This window comes from Nicotiana attenuata, chromosome 6 (assembly GCF_001879085.1).
Source record: "Nicotiana attenuata strain UT chromosome 6, NIATTr2, whole genome shotgun sequence".
Classification (NCBI taxonomy): domain Eukaryota; kingdom Viridiplantae; phylum Streptophyta; class Magnoliopsida; order Solanales; family Solanaceae; genus Nicotiana; species Nicotiana attenuata.
Genome location: NC_031994.1, coordinates 89,064,577 through 89,081,091, shown reverse-complemented (window position 1 = coordinate 89,081,091; position 16,515 = coordinate 89,064,577). Strand labels below are relative to the sequence as shown.

The following is a 16,515-nucleotide window of genomic DNA, read 5'->3' as shown; positions in this document are numbered from 1 at the left end:
GTCGGAGCGTGCAAAGCTGTAAAAATCAGAATTATAGAAATTTATAACTGAGTTGAAAATAATATCTGTATAAATCTACAAAGAATTTGGACCTGATTTTTATAGATATTGTTGCTTCAGCAGTCTTCTTTCTAACGGCATAAGCGGAATGTGGTTTTGAGTTGTTTGCAGAGAGATATGAATTTTTTAGTCAGGACGCACAAAGCTGTAAAAACCTTAATACCTGAAATTCAGAACTTAATTCCAAAGCATATCTGTATAAATTATAAGAATGCTAACCTTATTTTGTACATACTGTAGCTCAAGAAGTTTCTCTTTCCAACATCACAGCAGATCGTGATTTCTTTCAACATGCTAAATAAAACAATGTAAACAAAAGACATTATCTTGAACAACAAAATCTTAGTAGTTACAAAATTTAAAAGTAAATAGAAGAAGCGTACCACCTCAACAATTGTCAGAATTAATTTTGAAAAACTTCTTTAAATACTACATTTGTAGCTGCACTAGTTATTTGTCCATCATCATCATAAACCAAAATTTTTAATCCCTTTCTAGTGGGTAAACACAAGTTTCTTCAAAAATAATCCCACATGAGACAATGACTGTCCTTGACGTTTATTGATTGTCATGGCAAAAGATACAGTGATTGGAAATTGTCTTCGCTGGAACTTAAATGGAATTCTAGCATCAGATGGAGTCAATGTCATTCTTGGGATGAACACTTTCTGTCCAGCCATATGTCCAGATAAAACCTTGGCTTCAATAACTTGATTTCCAAGTTTAGTTATGATCAACCTTGTTCAATTACACAAAACTTGCTGATTGGTCAATATTTCTTAATAACATCACTGGAACACCTACCTTTAGAGTAAGAGCATGATTTGGAACTCAAGAACATTTAATAGTGCTCAAAAATTCCGGTGTGTGTACATGTTCCAATGCTAAATAAGTTTGATCAGAGCTGCAAATTGTATCGGAACTCAAATATGATTTCTCAGGACTATGATTGAGTGAAATCATATATTCGTTGATTGATTCTACCATATCAAGAGTTGGAGCAAGAATGGCTCTTTGTTGGAGGTATCGTATATCGTTGCAACAATTGATAAAATCAGGATATGTACTTTTCACAATTGCAGATATTGGATCAACAGAATCTTTTATCTGAAGATCATCTGGTATTTCGACTTTTTCATTGCCATCAACTGAACTATCAATCATACCATCACCAATTGCCAAAATCCAATCTGAGAAAACTTTCAACTCTTGCATCTGGGGCCCTATTTCATTACTTTGCAATCTCATATTCTTTGTTAGCGTTAAGAGTTGACAATTAGACCATAAATACGAAGAATTGAGAGAAGCATTAACAACATCTTGCCTAGTACCTTTTGGAATGACAGGTAATATTTGTCTGAAGTCACCACCAAGAACAACTTTTTTACCTCCAAATGGTCGTTCTAAGTTAGATACATCTTTGAATCTAAGAATATCTCTTAGAGTTCTATCAAGAGCCTCAAAACAATATCTATGCATCATGGGTGCCTCATCCCAAATAATCAACTTTGCCTTGACAATCAAATTTGCTAACGGAGAACCTTGCTTGATATTACATGTTGAATCTTCACTAATATTGAGTGGAATTACAAATCTTGAATGAGCTGTTTGAGCACCTGGTAACAAAAGAGATGCAATCCCGCTAGATGCAACAGTTAACACAATACCTCCTTTAGATCTTATGGCAGAAGAAAGAGTCCTCCAAATAAAAGTCTTGCATGTTCCTCCAAAACCATATAAAAAGAAAAATTCACCTTTGTCTTCATTCATAGCTGTTATTATTCTTTTATAAATACAATTTTGCTCATCTGTCAAATTCTTTACTAACTCTTCATGTTCCTCTGCCAAAGTGCGTCTATTATAACACAATTCATCTCGAATTAATCTGTTACTGATGTCAACTTCTTCCTCTTTATAAACAGGCGTTGGCATTGTTAGAAAATCCTGAAAACTTCTTCCACAACCTTTAATGAAGTTTTTCAACTTTTGCAAACAACGATTTTTTAACTCATCACCCGTTAGGTCAAATTCTGAAAAAACCAAAAGAAAAATTAAATACAATTTCAATTAAATCTTACGGGTTAGTGTAGTTACATGAAATGAATAATAAGATTAATGGATCGGTAAAATGCAAAATGGTGATTTAGATGAATATGAAGGCCATTTTAATTATCCGCGAAATTGAAGCAATAAGATAGTCCAAACCATCTAGTTCATTTTATTGAGAAAAACTACAAACCTTGAAGTGAAGATGCATTTTCTTATACCTAATGTTACTTGATATGCCTTAACAGACATGCTGGATGATCAGGAAAGTGACGGAAGCTAGAGCAGCATTGGAGCAAATGCAAGTTACTTTAAGCAAAAGCATAATCACACAAATGTACTTGAAAATGTTAGGCAACTGTCCTCGAGTGGTGTGGAAGTGCATGGTTTTTAATAATGCTGCAAGGCCAAAGGCTAAGTTCACCTTATGGCTGCAGTAACATGGGAAATTACTTGCATCTAACAGGCTAGCTAGATGGGGACTGAGTGTGGATCAATGCTGCATGCCTGCACATTATATCAATCCCAATGTAATCTAGAGATAATTTATTTAATTAATGTGATTTGATAAAGAGATCGTGGATGAAAGTCATGCAATGGCTAAACACACAATTATTTGAAGCTGCTACCTAGGAAAAACACTTAGAATGGGATATTAAGAACTCTAAAGGAAAATCACAAGCTGCTCAATTGTTTAGAATGGTGTATGCTGAGTGTGTTCATTCCATTTGGCTTGAGAGAAATCAGAGAGTGTTTTAGAAGTAGGCCAGGGACTGGAATTGCATAGCGAGAGAAGTTGCTATATATGTAAGCAAATCATCCATAATTCTGTCACGACCCCAGTTCGCCCTCCGTGAACTGTCGTGATGGCACCTAGTCTCTACGACTAGGTAGGCCTAACAATGCGGAAAAAAATAAACAAAACTGGCGGAAGAAGTAATTAGAACCCAAACTAACAGAATAAAACAATATTTAAAATGCCACCTTGCATATATAATACAACTTCTCGAACTAACAACACTTCCCAAAATCCGGAAACCCTTGAATCACAAGCTAAGAAGTACTACATAGCTCTAACTCCAGAATGTCTAACAAGAACTAAAATCTAGAAGGGGCTAATACTAAACAGCAGGAATAGAAAGAGACTCCTCGGTCTGCGGACGTGGCAGATATACCTCGAAGTCGCTATAGCAGTCGCCCCGCCTCAGGGGTAGTAAGACTGAGTCGAAGTACCTGGATCTGCACATGAAAAACATGCGCAGGAAGGGCATGAGTACACCACAGCGGTACTCAGTAAGTGCCAAGACTAACCTCGGTTGGGTAGTGACGAGGAAGGTCAGGGCCCTACTGAGGTTAAATAAGATATAAGGTTTAACAGTGTGAAATAAGCAGTGTAAATAAGTAACACAGGTTATGAAGAACGACAACAACTATTACAGAGGCAAATAAAACACAGAAAGGGAATACAGCTCAGCTCCAAGATAACAACCGGGGATCTCCCAGGATACCGTCCTGTAGTTCCCAAATATAAGTATCAACAACCGGGGATCTCCCAGGATACCGTCCTGTAGTCCCCAAATATAAATATCATATCCAGTGGATCTCCCGGGTGCAGTCCCGTAGTCCAACTTGTAAATGCGCGGGGATCTACCGGAATACCACATCCGTAGTCCCAATATAAATACTCAGTACTGGGGAATCTACCGGGTGCAATCCCGTAGTTCCAATGTAAAAGTGCAGGGGGATCTCCCGGAATGCAATTCCGTAGTCCCAAAGTAAACATACAGGGGAGCTCCCGGGATATCGTCTCGTAGTCCCAAAGTAAATGCAGGGGGATCTCCCGGAATGCAATTCCGTAGTCCCAAAGTAAACATACAAGGGAGCTCCCGGGATACCGTCCCGTAGTCCCAAAGTAAATACACAGCAACAACAAGAATTCAATCCAATCAATTTCATAACAAAATGAAGCAAGTAATCCTAACCTAGCATGGTTCACGTAATACAATTAAGGCAGTTAAGGCAAATAGAGCAGTTTAGTCAAGTAGACATGTTTCTTTAAGCTGCAGCAGGTTTGATGTCCAAACAGTGTAAGCAAGGAAAGGAAGAACACAATTCAAGGATATTTCTAATGAAAAACCGGATTTTCCAACAATTAGCACAAGTACGCGCTCGTCACCTCACGTACGAGGCATTTCAACTACCACAATATCAATCCTAAGGGGAAAGGTCCCCCACACAAGGTTAGACAAGCTACTTCCCTCGAACCTACTCAATATCAACCCGACACCACGTCTTTGCCACGAGTACTTGCCTCCAAATGCCCCGAATCTATTCAATTCAATTGCATAATGCAAATAACACTTCAAGTAACCGATTCTACAATTAAATTCTAAGCTAATACGCAAAATTGTGAAAAATGACCAAAACGCCCCTCGGGCCCACGTCTCGTAACCGGGTGAAATTTATATTTTCAGAATCCTCACACTCAACGAGTCTATTCATATAAGAATCTCTCAAATCGGATGTCAAAAACCCAATCAAAACCCAATAATTCGGCCTATGAAGTTTATTCAATTTTTTTCATACAAATTCCGAAATTAAAGGATGAATTCATGTTTAGATTAATGGGTTACAAGCAAAAATGAGTCAAGAATCATTACCCAATCGAAATCTCTGAAAATCCCTCAAAATCTCGCTCAAATCCCAGCTCTCAAGCTTAAGTTTTGATAAAAATGGCTAAACCCTCGATTTTGAAACCTTATATCTGCCCAGGCGCGTTCTTCTGCGCGAACGCGAGGCTACTATCGCGAACGCGATGCACAAAAGTCCTGCTGGCCAAATTCATCTTTCACAAATGCGAGGTCCACTCGTGAACGCGTAGATTACACGGTCAGACCCTATGCGAACGCGGGGACCATGTCGCGAACGCGAAGACCAACGAGTCCTTACCTTCGCGAACGCGGGACATCATCGCGAACGCGAAGCACATTTCAGCTGCTCCACCCAGATGCTCTACGCGAACGCGAGACCCTCTCACGAATGCAATGAAGGTTTTCTCTGCAACACAACAGCAGAAAATCTGCAATCTTTCCAAGTCCAAAAATGGTCCGTTGAGCATCCGAAACACACCCGAGTCCCCCGGGACCTCAACCAAACCTGCCAACCAATCCTAAAACATCATTCAAACTTGTTTCAACCTTCGGAAAGCTCAAAACAACATCAAAACACCTATTTAACCATGGATTCAAGCCTAAGAACTCCAAATTTCTCAAAATACGTTTTCAATCAAAAAGTCTACCAAACCTCGTCCGAATGACCTAAAACTTTGCACGCACATCCCAAATGACATAACGGAACTACTACAACTCTCGGAATTCCATTCCGACCCTCGGATCAAAATCTCACTATCGAACCGGAAACTTCAAAATTCGACCTTTCGGCATTTCAAGCCTAAATTAGCTACGGACCTCCAAAACACGATCCGACCACGCCCCTAAACCCGAAATCACCCAACGGAGCTAGCGGAACCATCGGATTTCCATTCCGAGGTCGTCTTCACACTGTTCCGACTATGATTAACTTTTTAACACTTAAGCTCTCATTTAGGGACTAAGTGTCCCAAAACTCTCCGAAACTCAATACCGAACATCTCAGCAAATCAAAATAGCAGAAATAAACTTGGGAGAAGCAGTTAATAGGGGATCGGGGCATAAATTCCAAAAACGACCGGCCGGGTCGTTACATCCTTCCACACTTAAACATTCGTTCGTCCTCGAACGAGCACAAAGACATACCTGAAGTGAAGCTGCTCATGGCCCCAAACTGCTGAGCGATGCGCTAGAGCTCAAAACGACCGGTCGGGTCGTTTCAAATTCTGAAATATCATATAATAACTCAAAATTGAAAGCATTATTTTAAGTACCTGGGTTATCCAATATCGTTCTTTTTGCATGAAGGATATCTTCTGATAGTAAATGCCATGTTGCTTGCCAAACACTTTATGGACGTGACATTGAATTTGATAAAAGTGGCATAGCAAATAATTGCCTAAGATATGATGGCATTCCCCAATTACTTGCTTCTATTATAGCATCCTCATATTCTTTGTCATCATCTAATAAACCCAAAGCATAACATGCATCTCTAAAAGTGTTATGATCACAACCATTGATTTTTCTAAGTTCCTCATAGGACTTTGGACCTTTAATGACATTTAACAACAATCTAAGGTAATATTGCTCTCCTGATCGAGGTGGAACAAAGAAGATTCTCCCAATAGAAAATGCAGATGTTTGTCTTTTTTCCCATCTTTTCAAATTCTTTTTCCATACAAACTTGAGAGGAAATTCTGCATAAGTTAATTCTCTTGTTTCAGGAAATATCTTATTTGCTTCAAACCAACTTAAAAACATAGATTCCTTTACTGTTGGTCTATTGACAACTGCATCAATTGGATCATCATCCGAAAATATGGTATTTTGATTATTTGGTAGATGAAATGATAGCCTTTCTACAGATGGTTCTCTATGGTGTAGTGGGAATTTAAAACTTCTCCAAGCAGCTTCACTTGGAGATATGTATCGGCAATCACAGTACATATTTATTTCATCAACACCTGAGAGTCTTCCTTATTTACACTTTGAGAAAAAGCTGCGGTGACACGATCATTTCCTTTATTAACATACTAAATAAGTACTTAATGGATCATGATTGATTGCACCATTCAACATTAATATGTGCGCCATACTTCAATAATAAAAATTTATTATGTGGCACTACATACCTGTTATCCAACTCAATACCTACTCTCCTTGCGTTTCTACCATTATCCCTTCTTCTATAAATAGGATACCCTTCTTCATCAATTGTGGTTGATGCCACAAACTTTTTTGGAAAGTGCTTTGTACATCTGCCATTCTGCATGTAAGGAGAAGATTTTCTAGCAGAACCACAAGGTTCATGTATCATAAAATTTGTAACAACATTATAATAATGAGGATCAACCTTTTTATCTGGTAATTCTGCTGAAATTATCCCATCAATATCTGCGATATTTGGGTATTTATTACGCAGAATAAGCAAAATATGTGCATGAGGCAAGCCTCGCTTTTGGAATTCAACTGTATAAATCACTGCATAAAAAATAATTAATTACATCAGTAAGGATATTTTTGTTTTCTATATTAGCTTATAATAACCTAAGATAATAATGTAATAATTGTTATAGAACATAAATATTATACCTGCTTTGACTTCTCCAAAAACTTTATTATCTCGCAGGTCCTTTATCATGCGATCCAATTTTACTTTGAAAACCCTTGTTAAAATATCTGGACGATCTTCTGGAGATAATCCCCTACTTGTCACAAATCTAGTAATCTCAGGCCATTTTGGGTTGCAAGTAAATGTGAAAAAGAGATCAGGGTACCCTGCCCATTTGCATATTGCCATGGCATCTTGATAATTTTGCAACATATAACATGCGCCCCCAGTGAAGCTGGAAGAGAGTATAACTCTTTGTCCTTGAGAAGAAGGTTCAATATCTCCATGCAAAACCGCATCTTCTAACCCTTTATAAAAGTGGGCTCTCAACTGTTTTTGATGAAGCCTAATAAACCTTAATCGAAAAGATTACATAATTGTATATCCATCTACCAAAAATTGCTGAAATAACCTTCTACATGATACAATTGTTGGGGGTCCTACTTCCTTTCTTGAATTTTGTATGATAAGTATTCACGTGTGCTAACACATTTCCTTCCACCTGTCGATTCATCCTTTTTATTTAAAGGAATGTCTTCCCGGTATCCATCTTCACCATATGGAAATAGTAACGGATATTGCAAACCTAAGTATGCAGCATTTAATTCATTTATTCTTTGTAATCGTCCAGATTGGCTTTCAACTATGATATCTCCGTCAGACCTTGTTTGTTCAAAATCGCCAACCACCAAAGTAGCTACCTCTGAAACTGTCAGCAAGTTGTATCTTCTTCCATCAGAGCCTCTTTTCCCTATTAATCTGAGTCTAACATTTGAGCTTCGATCTACTTGAAATCGATCTCTTTCCATTTTAAATGACTTTGCCAGAACATTGTGTTCATCAAGCATTTGCTTCAGATCATTCACAATTTCAGCATGAAGTTGATATTACTTTCACCACGACTGTGAAAATTAAGGATTGAATTCAACTAATAAGGTTTATTTTTATAAAAATAATTCTTAAAATAATATTGTTAAGAAATTGATGAATACTAACCGGGTAGCCTGAATTCTATTGTCCACCTCATTTTATGTATCATAGATATATAATTGTGCTAATTTTGGGGTAGATCCGTCTGGAGGAAATAAGCTTCCAGTCTGATGATAATTATGCCCAGATAATCTGAATGTTCTCGGCCCCTTAGTTTGGTTGACAGAGACATCAATCTTTTCTCCCGTTGATGTAAATGAAAACATAGAATTATGTGTTCGAATATTCTCTCTGAAATGTTTACTTTTTGAACCTTCATGAAAATTGAATTGATTAAAAGAGATATACGTACAATTTTAGTGTTGTTTCATTTTATTAAACGATTTATATATTAACCTGATCCAAACAATAATTCCTTTATAACCGATGGAGGCTCCTTTGTATTTGGCAGCTTGATCTTTCCGCGACCACAACACAAGCTGAATACTGGTTTTTTATTCTTATACTTCTTCTCAATTCTTTCCTCATACCAAAAGTATGCCCCAAAATAGTCACATTCATAAGTAGCATCTCCAATATCCAAGTAATCTGATATTGTTAGAGTAAAGTATATACATAATTTTAATAAACATCATACTTACCTTCATTGGAAATCGTCCAGTTTTCGGCATCATCCTCTACAAATAATAATGATTAGTATTAGAATTGGGTAGACAACATAGTTGGATTGTTAGTTGTCACGACCCTAAACCCAGACCCGGTCGTGATGGCACCTCTTGTGAAGACAAGGCCAGCCGACACATATCCAATTCGAAGTTAAACAACTAAACAGCAATAAAACATGCTAAAACATGATTTAATAATGCTAAACAGCAGATAATATCACAACAATGCGGAAGTACAACCCAAACACAGCCCGACATCGAGGTGTCACTAGTCATGAGCATCTATTAGAGTATAAATACAACTACAAGGTCTGAAATATACAAAACAGGACCGATGAACGAATAGGGAGAAAAGCGGTGCTGTGAACGCTGACAGCCACCTCGCTAAACTCCGATAACCCTGCCTCCGATCAGCCACAAGCCCGCTACCGGGTGTAAAAATACCTGTATCTGCACACAAGGTGAAAAAACACCTCGTGGCATCACTTCTCGGCACTCGGCCTCACATCACTCAAGCCACCTCGTAGCATATAAATGTATCTCAGGCCCTCGGCCTCATATCACTCAGCATATCCTCACATATGGCCCTCGGCCTCACTCAGTCCGAAAATCATCACAAGCCCCTCGAGCATTAGTAAAACAGTAGTTCTCAGCCCAAAATATCATTTAGAAATATCGTTTAAGTTTCAAATCTGAATATAGGTGGCTGAGTTTGTAAAACAAAAAATATCAACAGGACTGAGCTCAAGTATAAGTACAACAGTGAGGAAACAGTGATAAAAACTCCCCGAAGGGTTCAAGTAATTGGCACAGAGCCCAAATATGGCAATCAGCCCAAATCATGATGATAACAAGTAAATTTTAGTCAAATACACGGCAAATTCATCAATCGGGACAGACCAAGTCACAATCCCCAACGGTGCTCTACCCCACGCTCGCTTTCCGGCGTGTAAGTCACCTCAATGTAGCACTACGATGTGCAAATCCGGGGTTTCAAACCCTCAGGATATCATTTATAATCATTACTCACCTCGAATCGGCGAAATCTCTAGCTCGCGATGCCTTTGCCCCTCAAAACGGCCTCCACGCGCGTCGAATCTATCCAAAATCAGAACGAATACATCACAATATGCTAAGGAAACAAAGCCCAAGCGTAAACAATCAATAACGGGCACAAACCCCGAAATTACCATAACCCGAGCCCCGAGCCCACTCCTCGAAACTCAGAAATTTTCACATCAATAGATTCCTTATCTTCCCACGAGTTCATACATATCAAAAGTTCTCAAATCCGACCTCAAATGGTCCTTCAAATCACAATTTAAAAGTTCAAAATCCCAAGCCCTAGTTCTTTCATTTTTAGCTTAAATTCCATGAATTTATAGGTAAATTTCACAATAGAATCACGTTTTAGGTTCATAAATCTTACCTCCAATCACATTTCCTTGAATCCCTCTTCAATCTCCCTCAAAGAGCTCTCAAAATGATCAACTATGGTGGAAAAATGGCTCAAAATCATGGACGAAATGTTTTATAACTTTCTGCCCAGCACTGAACATTACTTCATCGCGATCGCGACCCAAGTCATGCGATCGCGAAGCACTAAATTTCCACTTCTCAAATTAACACTATGCGAACGCGATGATGCTGCTGCGAACGCGATGCTTTAAATCCCAAAGCTACGCGAACGCGACCCCAATGATGCGAACGCGAAGAGCAAAACACTGGACCCCCAATTACTTATACGCGAACGCGAAGCACAAGCTCAGAGCAGCCCAAATTCCTTCTACGCGATCGCGACTGGCCCCACGCGATCGCGAAGGCCAATTTCTCTGCAACATCTGAACAGCAATTTCTGCAACTCTCAAAGCCAAAAATGGTCCGATTGACCACCCGAAACTCACCCGAGGCCCCGGGACCTCAACCAAAAGCACCAACACATCCTAAAACCTCATTCAAACTTGTTCCAATCATCAAAACACCTCATACAACACCAAATCCATCAATTCACATCGAATTCAAGCCTAAGTTTTCTAAAAACTTCCGAAACACGCTTTTGATCAAAAACCCAACCAAACCACGTCCGAATGACCTGAAATTTTGCACACACATTACAAACGACATAACAAAGCTACAGCAACTCTCGGAATTCCATTCCGATCCCCGGATCAAAATCTCACCTACCAACCGGAAATCGCCAAAATACTAACTTCGCCAATTCAAGCCTAATTCTACACCGGACCTCCAAAACCAATTCCGATCAAACTCTTAAGTCATAAATCGCCCAACGAAGCTAACCAAACCTTAAAAACTCCGATCCGAGCTCATATACCAATAGGTCCGATAACACCTTTTAACTGAAATTACACAATTCAGTCTAGCCCATAAATCATAGAACCACATTTTTCACTTCCGAACCCACAATACGATTAGAATTTCATATTATACTCTGAAGAAGACCGAACAAGCTGTAGTAACCCATACCTGCTAACTCCGGTGCAATCACATGATATACCACATAACTCAAACACTAGTAGCGATAACTTCTAATCACAGCAGTTGCACACAACAACCGAGTACCGGTAGAAAACCTCTTATCAACTAAAGTCTCATTCCAACACTTCCATATACTTCCAATGATAAATGAACATGCAATAAACCATAACCATTTCTCAGATCAGCCATCCATAAGGTTACTTCTCCTTTGGCAAGGACCATAGCAAATTTCTGTACCGAACCTCGCTACTTATCCATCAAACATGTTGAAATCGAATCCGTTTGTATTCATTACAGACCCCAACGACCTCATCTAATCCAGCACAATTACTCTGGTAACATGACACACCAAGACAGGCTAAAGCCAGAACTTGCGCAGTCCGCGCACCAATAAGCAACAATCCGAACATGCTGACATCATGAAACTAACTCAAACGAAAGAGCTGTACCTCAAGCTCACCAGTATCATCACAACACACGGCTGAGAACCCGTCTCACATCATAAAAATAGAACACACGAATCTAACCCGCAAGGTCATATCTCCACATAGCTTCGCTGCAAATGCGCGATCCTAATCAAACATGGCTCCACGAGAGACCCCTCAAGTCACTATGCTCGAAGTTGACAACCACGCACAATCTGATGTCTGGAACCAAAGCAAATCATTACACCCTCGGTGAAACAAGTAACATACACCACGCAAGCCCGATAGTACATAACCGATACGCCATTCACTGAGCAACACCCAATTATTCTCCTCGCTCGACTTCCACTAAGAACCCCAATAGAACAGCACCATATGTACCCATAACCAACAAATCATAACGTCTCGCAACACAGAAAGGCAACTCATAGATCTTCCCAGATCACTAATAAGCTCAAATCGGTCGAATCAACCTATCCCTCAACAATACAATTCGGAGCCAACCGAGCCGACTCAAGCTAGAACACGCATCCACATTGGTCTACCAACGAACTCTTTATTAAGGAAATCCTGAAGCTGTTCCTTCCACTACTATAACTCCTGCCGGAGCCATACGATACGGTGCCCAGCACCAAATCAATACCGAAATCCACAACCTCGCCCGGCGACATGCCCGGCCATAAGAAACACATCCGAAAAGTCCCTCAACATCGGAACTGAATCAATATAAGGAGCCTCAGCACTGACACTCATCACAAGAGCCCAAGTCGTCCGCTGGGTCTTCGAAATATAAAACCACTCTACTAGGATATACTCCGACGCATCTCGCCACTCAACCCGTGGAATTTCCGGCATAGCCTGTAGCGCAATAGTCCAGAATAATCCAACACGGAGACAACCAGTCTAACCCCAATATCATATCCAATATTTAACATACCATGCAACGAAAGATCCACTCGGGCCTCCCAAACCCTGATAGTCACTAAACAGTTCCTATACACACAGTCCACAACCACAACATAGCCTGAATATAAGAACTTCCGTCTCCAATCCACACGGCACATGAATCACCATATCCGATCCCAATTCCGCCGTCCGAATACATGCCACACCTCTAATACCCAATCATTTCACGAGAGATACTCAAAAATTCTTCTATGCCACCAAGCAAACTCGAATATCAGCAGTCGATCCAGCTTGAAAGTGCCGCAATACTACCGAAGTGCCATCAACTTAATCACATTGCCCTTTTTTCTGAAACATATACTCTCATCAAATCACTTCCAATTAACAATACCATTTCCTTAATCATCTGAGGCTACCCGCTGCCTAAGAGTTTTATGAACTTCCTTTCAGAACTGAACTGAAACCTCACACACGCAACTCTCGATCCTCCACAACAACCCGCATATACCATACCATCCCAGAATAACATGAGAACTTCGTCTCTCTTCCGTGCCACAGACATCTACGTACTCAACTAGTCCAGAACCTTCCATTNGAACGCGATGCTTTAAATCCCAAAGCTACGCGAACTCGAGCCCAATGATGCGAACGCGAAGAGCAAAACACTGGACCCCCAATTACTTATACGCGAATGCGAAGCACAAGCTCAGGGCAGCCCAAAATTCCTTCTACGCGATCGCGACTGGCCCCGCGCGATCGCGAAGGCCAATTTCTCTGCAACATCTGAACAGCAATTTCTACAACTCTCAAAGCCAAAAATGGTCCGATTGACCACCCGAAACTCACCCGAGGGCCCCGGGACCTCAACCAAAAGCACCAACACATCCTAAAATCTCATTCAAACTTGTTCCAATCATCAAAACACCTCAAACAACACCAAATCCATCAATTCACATCGAATTCAAGCCTAAGTTTTCTAAAAACTTCCGAAACACGCTTTTGATCAAAAACCCAACCAAACCACGTCCGAATGACCTGAAATTTTGCACACACATTACAAACGACATAACAAAGCTACAGCAACTCTCGGAATTCCATTCCGATCCCCGGATCAAAATCTCACCTACCAACCGGAAATCGCCAAAATACTAACTTCGCCAATTCAAGCCTAATTCTACACCGGACCTCCAAAACCAATTCCGATCACACTCTTAAGTCATAAATCGCCCAACGAAGCCAACCAAACCATAAAAACTTCGATCCGAGATCATATACCAATAAGTCAACTCTTGGTCAACCTTTCAAATTCAAAGCTTTCCACTGAGACTGTTCTTTCAAATTCATACCTATTTCCGTGAAAAACCAAACCAACAATCTACATCAGTCATAACACATTACACGAGGCAAGTCATGCCCGAAAACTGGCGATCAAAGTGCAAAAGCTCAAAATGACCGGTCGGGTCGTTACATCCTCCCCCACTTAAACACACGTTCGCCCTCGAACGTACCCAGAGTTGTTCTAAAAGCCAACCAATCGCTGAATAGCCTTACCATACATATACCCGGGGGTGATCCCACGTCACCCTATCTCACATAGGTCCGATAACACCTTTTAACTGAAATTACACAATCCAGTCTAGCCCATAAATCATAGAACCACATTTTTCACTTCCGAACCCATCAATACGATTAGAATTTCATATTATACTCTGAATAAGACCGAACAAGCTGTAATAACCCATACCTGCTAACTCCGGTGCAATCACATGATATACCACATAACTCAAACACTACTAGCGATAACTTCTAATCACAGCAGTTGCACACAACAACCGAGTACCGGTAGAATACCTCTTATCAACTAAAGTCTCATTCCAACACTTCCATATACTGCCAATGATAAATGAACACGCAATAAACCATAACCATTTCTCAGATCAGCCATCCATAAGGTTACTTCTCCTTTGGCAAGGACCATAGCAAATTTCTGAACCGAACCTCGATATTTATCCATCAAACATGCTGAAATCGAATCCGTTTATATTCATTACAGACCCCAACGACCTCATCTAATCCAGCACAATTACTCTGGTGACATGACACACCAAGACAGGCTAAAGCCAGAACTTGCGCAGTCCGCGCACCAATAAGCAACAATCCGAACATGCTCACATCATGAAACTAACTCAAACGAAAGAGCTATACCTCAAGCTCACCAGTATCATCACAACACACGGCTGAGAACTCGTCTCACATCATAAAAATAGAACACACGAATCTAACCGGCAAGATCATATCTCCACATAGCTTCGCTGCAAATGCGCGATCCTAATCAAACATGGCTCCACGAGAGACCCCTCATGTCACTATGCTTGAAATTGACAACCACGCACAATCTGATGTCTGGAACCAAAGCAAATCATTACACCCTCGGTGAAACAAGTAACATATACCACGCAAGCCCGATAGTACATAACCGATACGCCATTCACTGAGCAACACCCAATTATTCTCCCCGCTCGACTTCCACTAAACCCCAATAGAACCACGCCATATGTGCCTATAACCAACAAATCATAACGTCTCGCAACACAGCAAGGAAACTCATAGATCTCCCAGATCACTAGTAAGCTCAACAACAGTCGGATCAACCTATCCCTCAACAATACAATTCGGGGCTAACCAAGCTGACTCAAGCTAGAACACGCATCCATATTGGCCTGCCAACGAACTCCTTGCCAAGGAAGCCTGAAGCTGCTCCTTCCACCACTATAACTCCTGCCTGAGCCATACGATACGGTGCCCGGCACCAAATCAATACCGAAATCCACAACCTCGCCCGGCGACATGCCCGACCACAAGAAACACATGCGAAAAGTCCCTCAACACCGGAACTGAATCAATATAAGGAGCCTCAGCACTGACACTCATCACAAGAGCCCAAGAAGAAAGACAATCCTTCCCAGCCGTCCGCTGGGTCTTCGAAATATAAAACCACTCTTCCAGGATATACTCCGACGCACCTCGCCACTCAACCCGTGGCATTTCCGGCATAGCCCGTAGCGCAATAGTCCAGAATAATCCAACACGGAGACAACCAGTCTAACCCCAATATCATATCCAATATCTAACATACCAAGCAACAAAAGATCCACTCGGGCCTCCCAAATCCCGATAGTCGCTAAACAGTGCCGATACACACAGTTCACAACCACAACATAGCCTGAATATAAGAACTTCCGTCTCTAATCCACACGGCACATGAATCACCATATCCGATCCCAATTCCGCCGTCCGAATACATGACACACCTCTAATACCGAGTCATTTCACGAGAGATACTCAAAAATCCTCCTATGTCACCAAGCAAACTCGAATATCAGTAGTCGATCCAGCCTGAAGTGCCGTAATACTATCGAAGTACTATCAACTTAATCACATTGCCTTTTCTGAAACATATACCCTCGTCAAATCACTATGATTAGCAATACCATTCCCTTAATCATCTGAAGATCATTCACCCTAATCATCTGAAGCTCATTTCTCTAAGCACCTAAAACTGCCCAAGCTGCCTAAGAATTTTATGACTTTCCATTCAGAACTGAAATGTAACCTTACACACGCAAATCTCAATCCTCCACAACATATCGCATATACCATTCCATCCTAGGATAACATGAGAACCTCGTCTCCCTTCCGAGCCACGAACATCTACATAATCAACT

At 40.6% G+C, this 16,515-nt stretch overlaps 1 pseudogene; it reads right to left on the bottom strand.

Moving 5' to 3' along the window:
* LOC109228084 lies at nt 464-14,956 on the bottom strand (annotated as a pseudogene).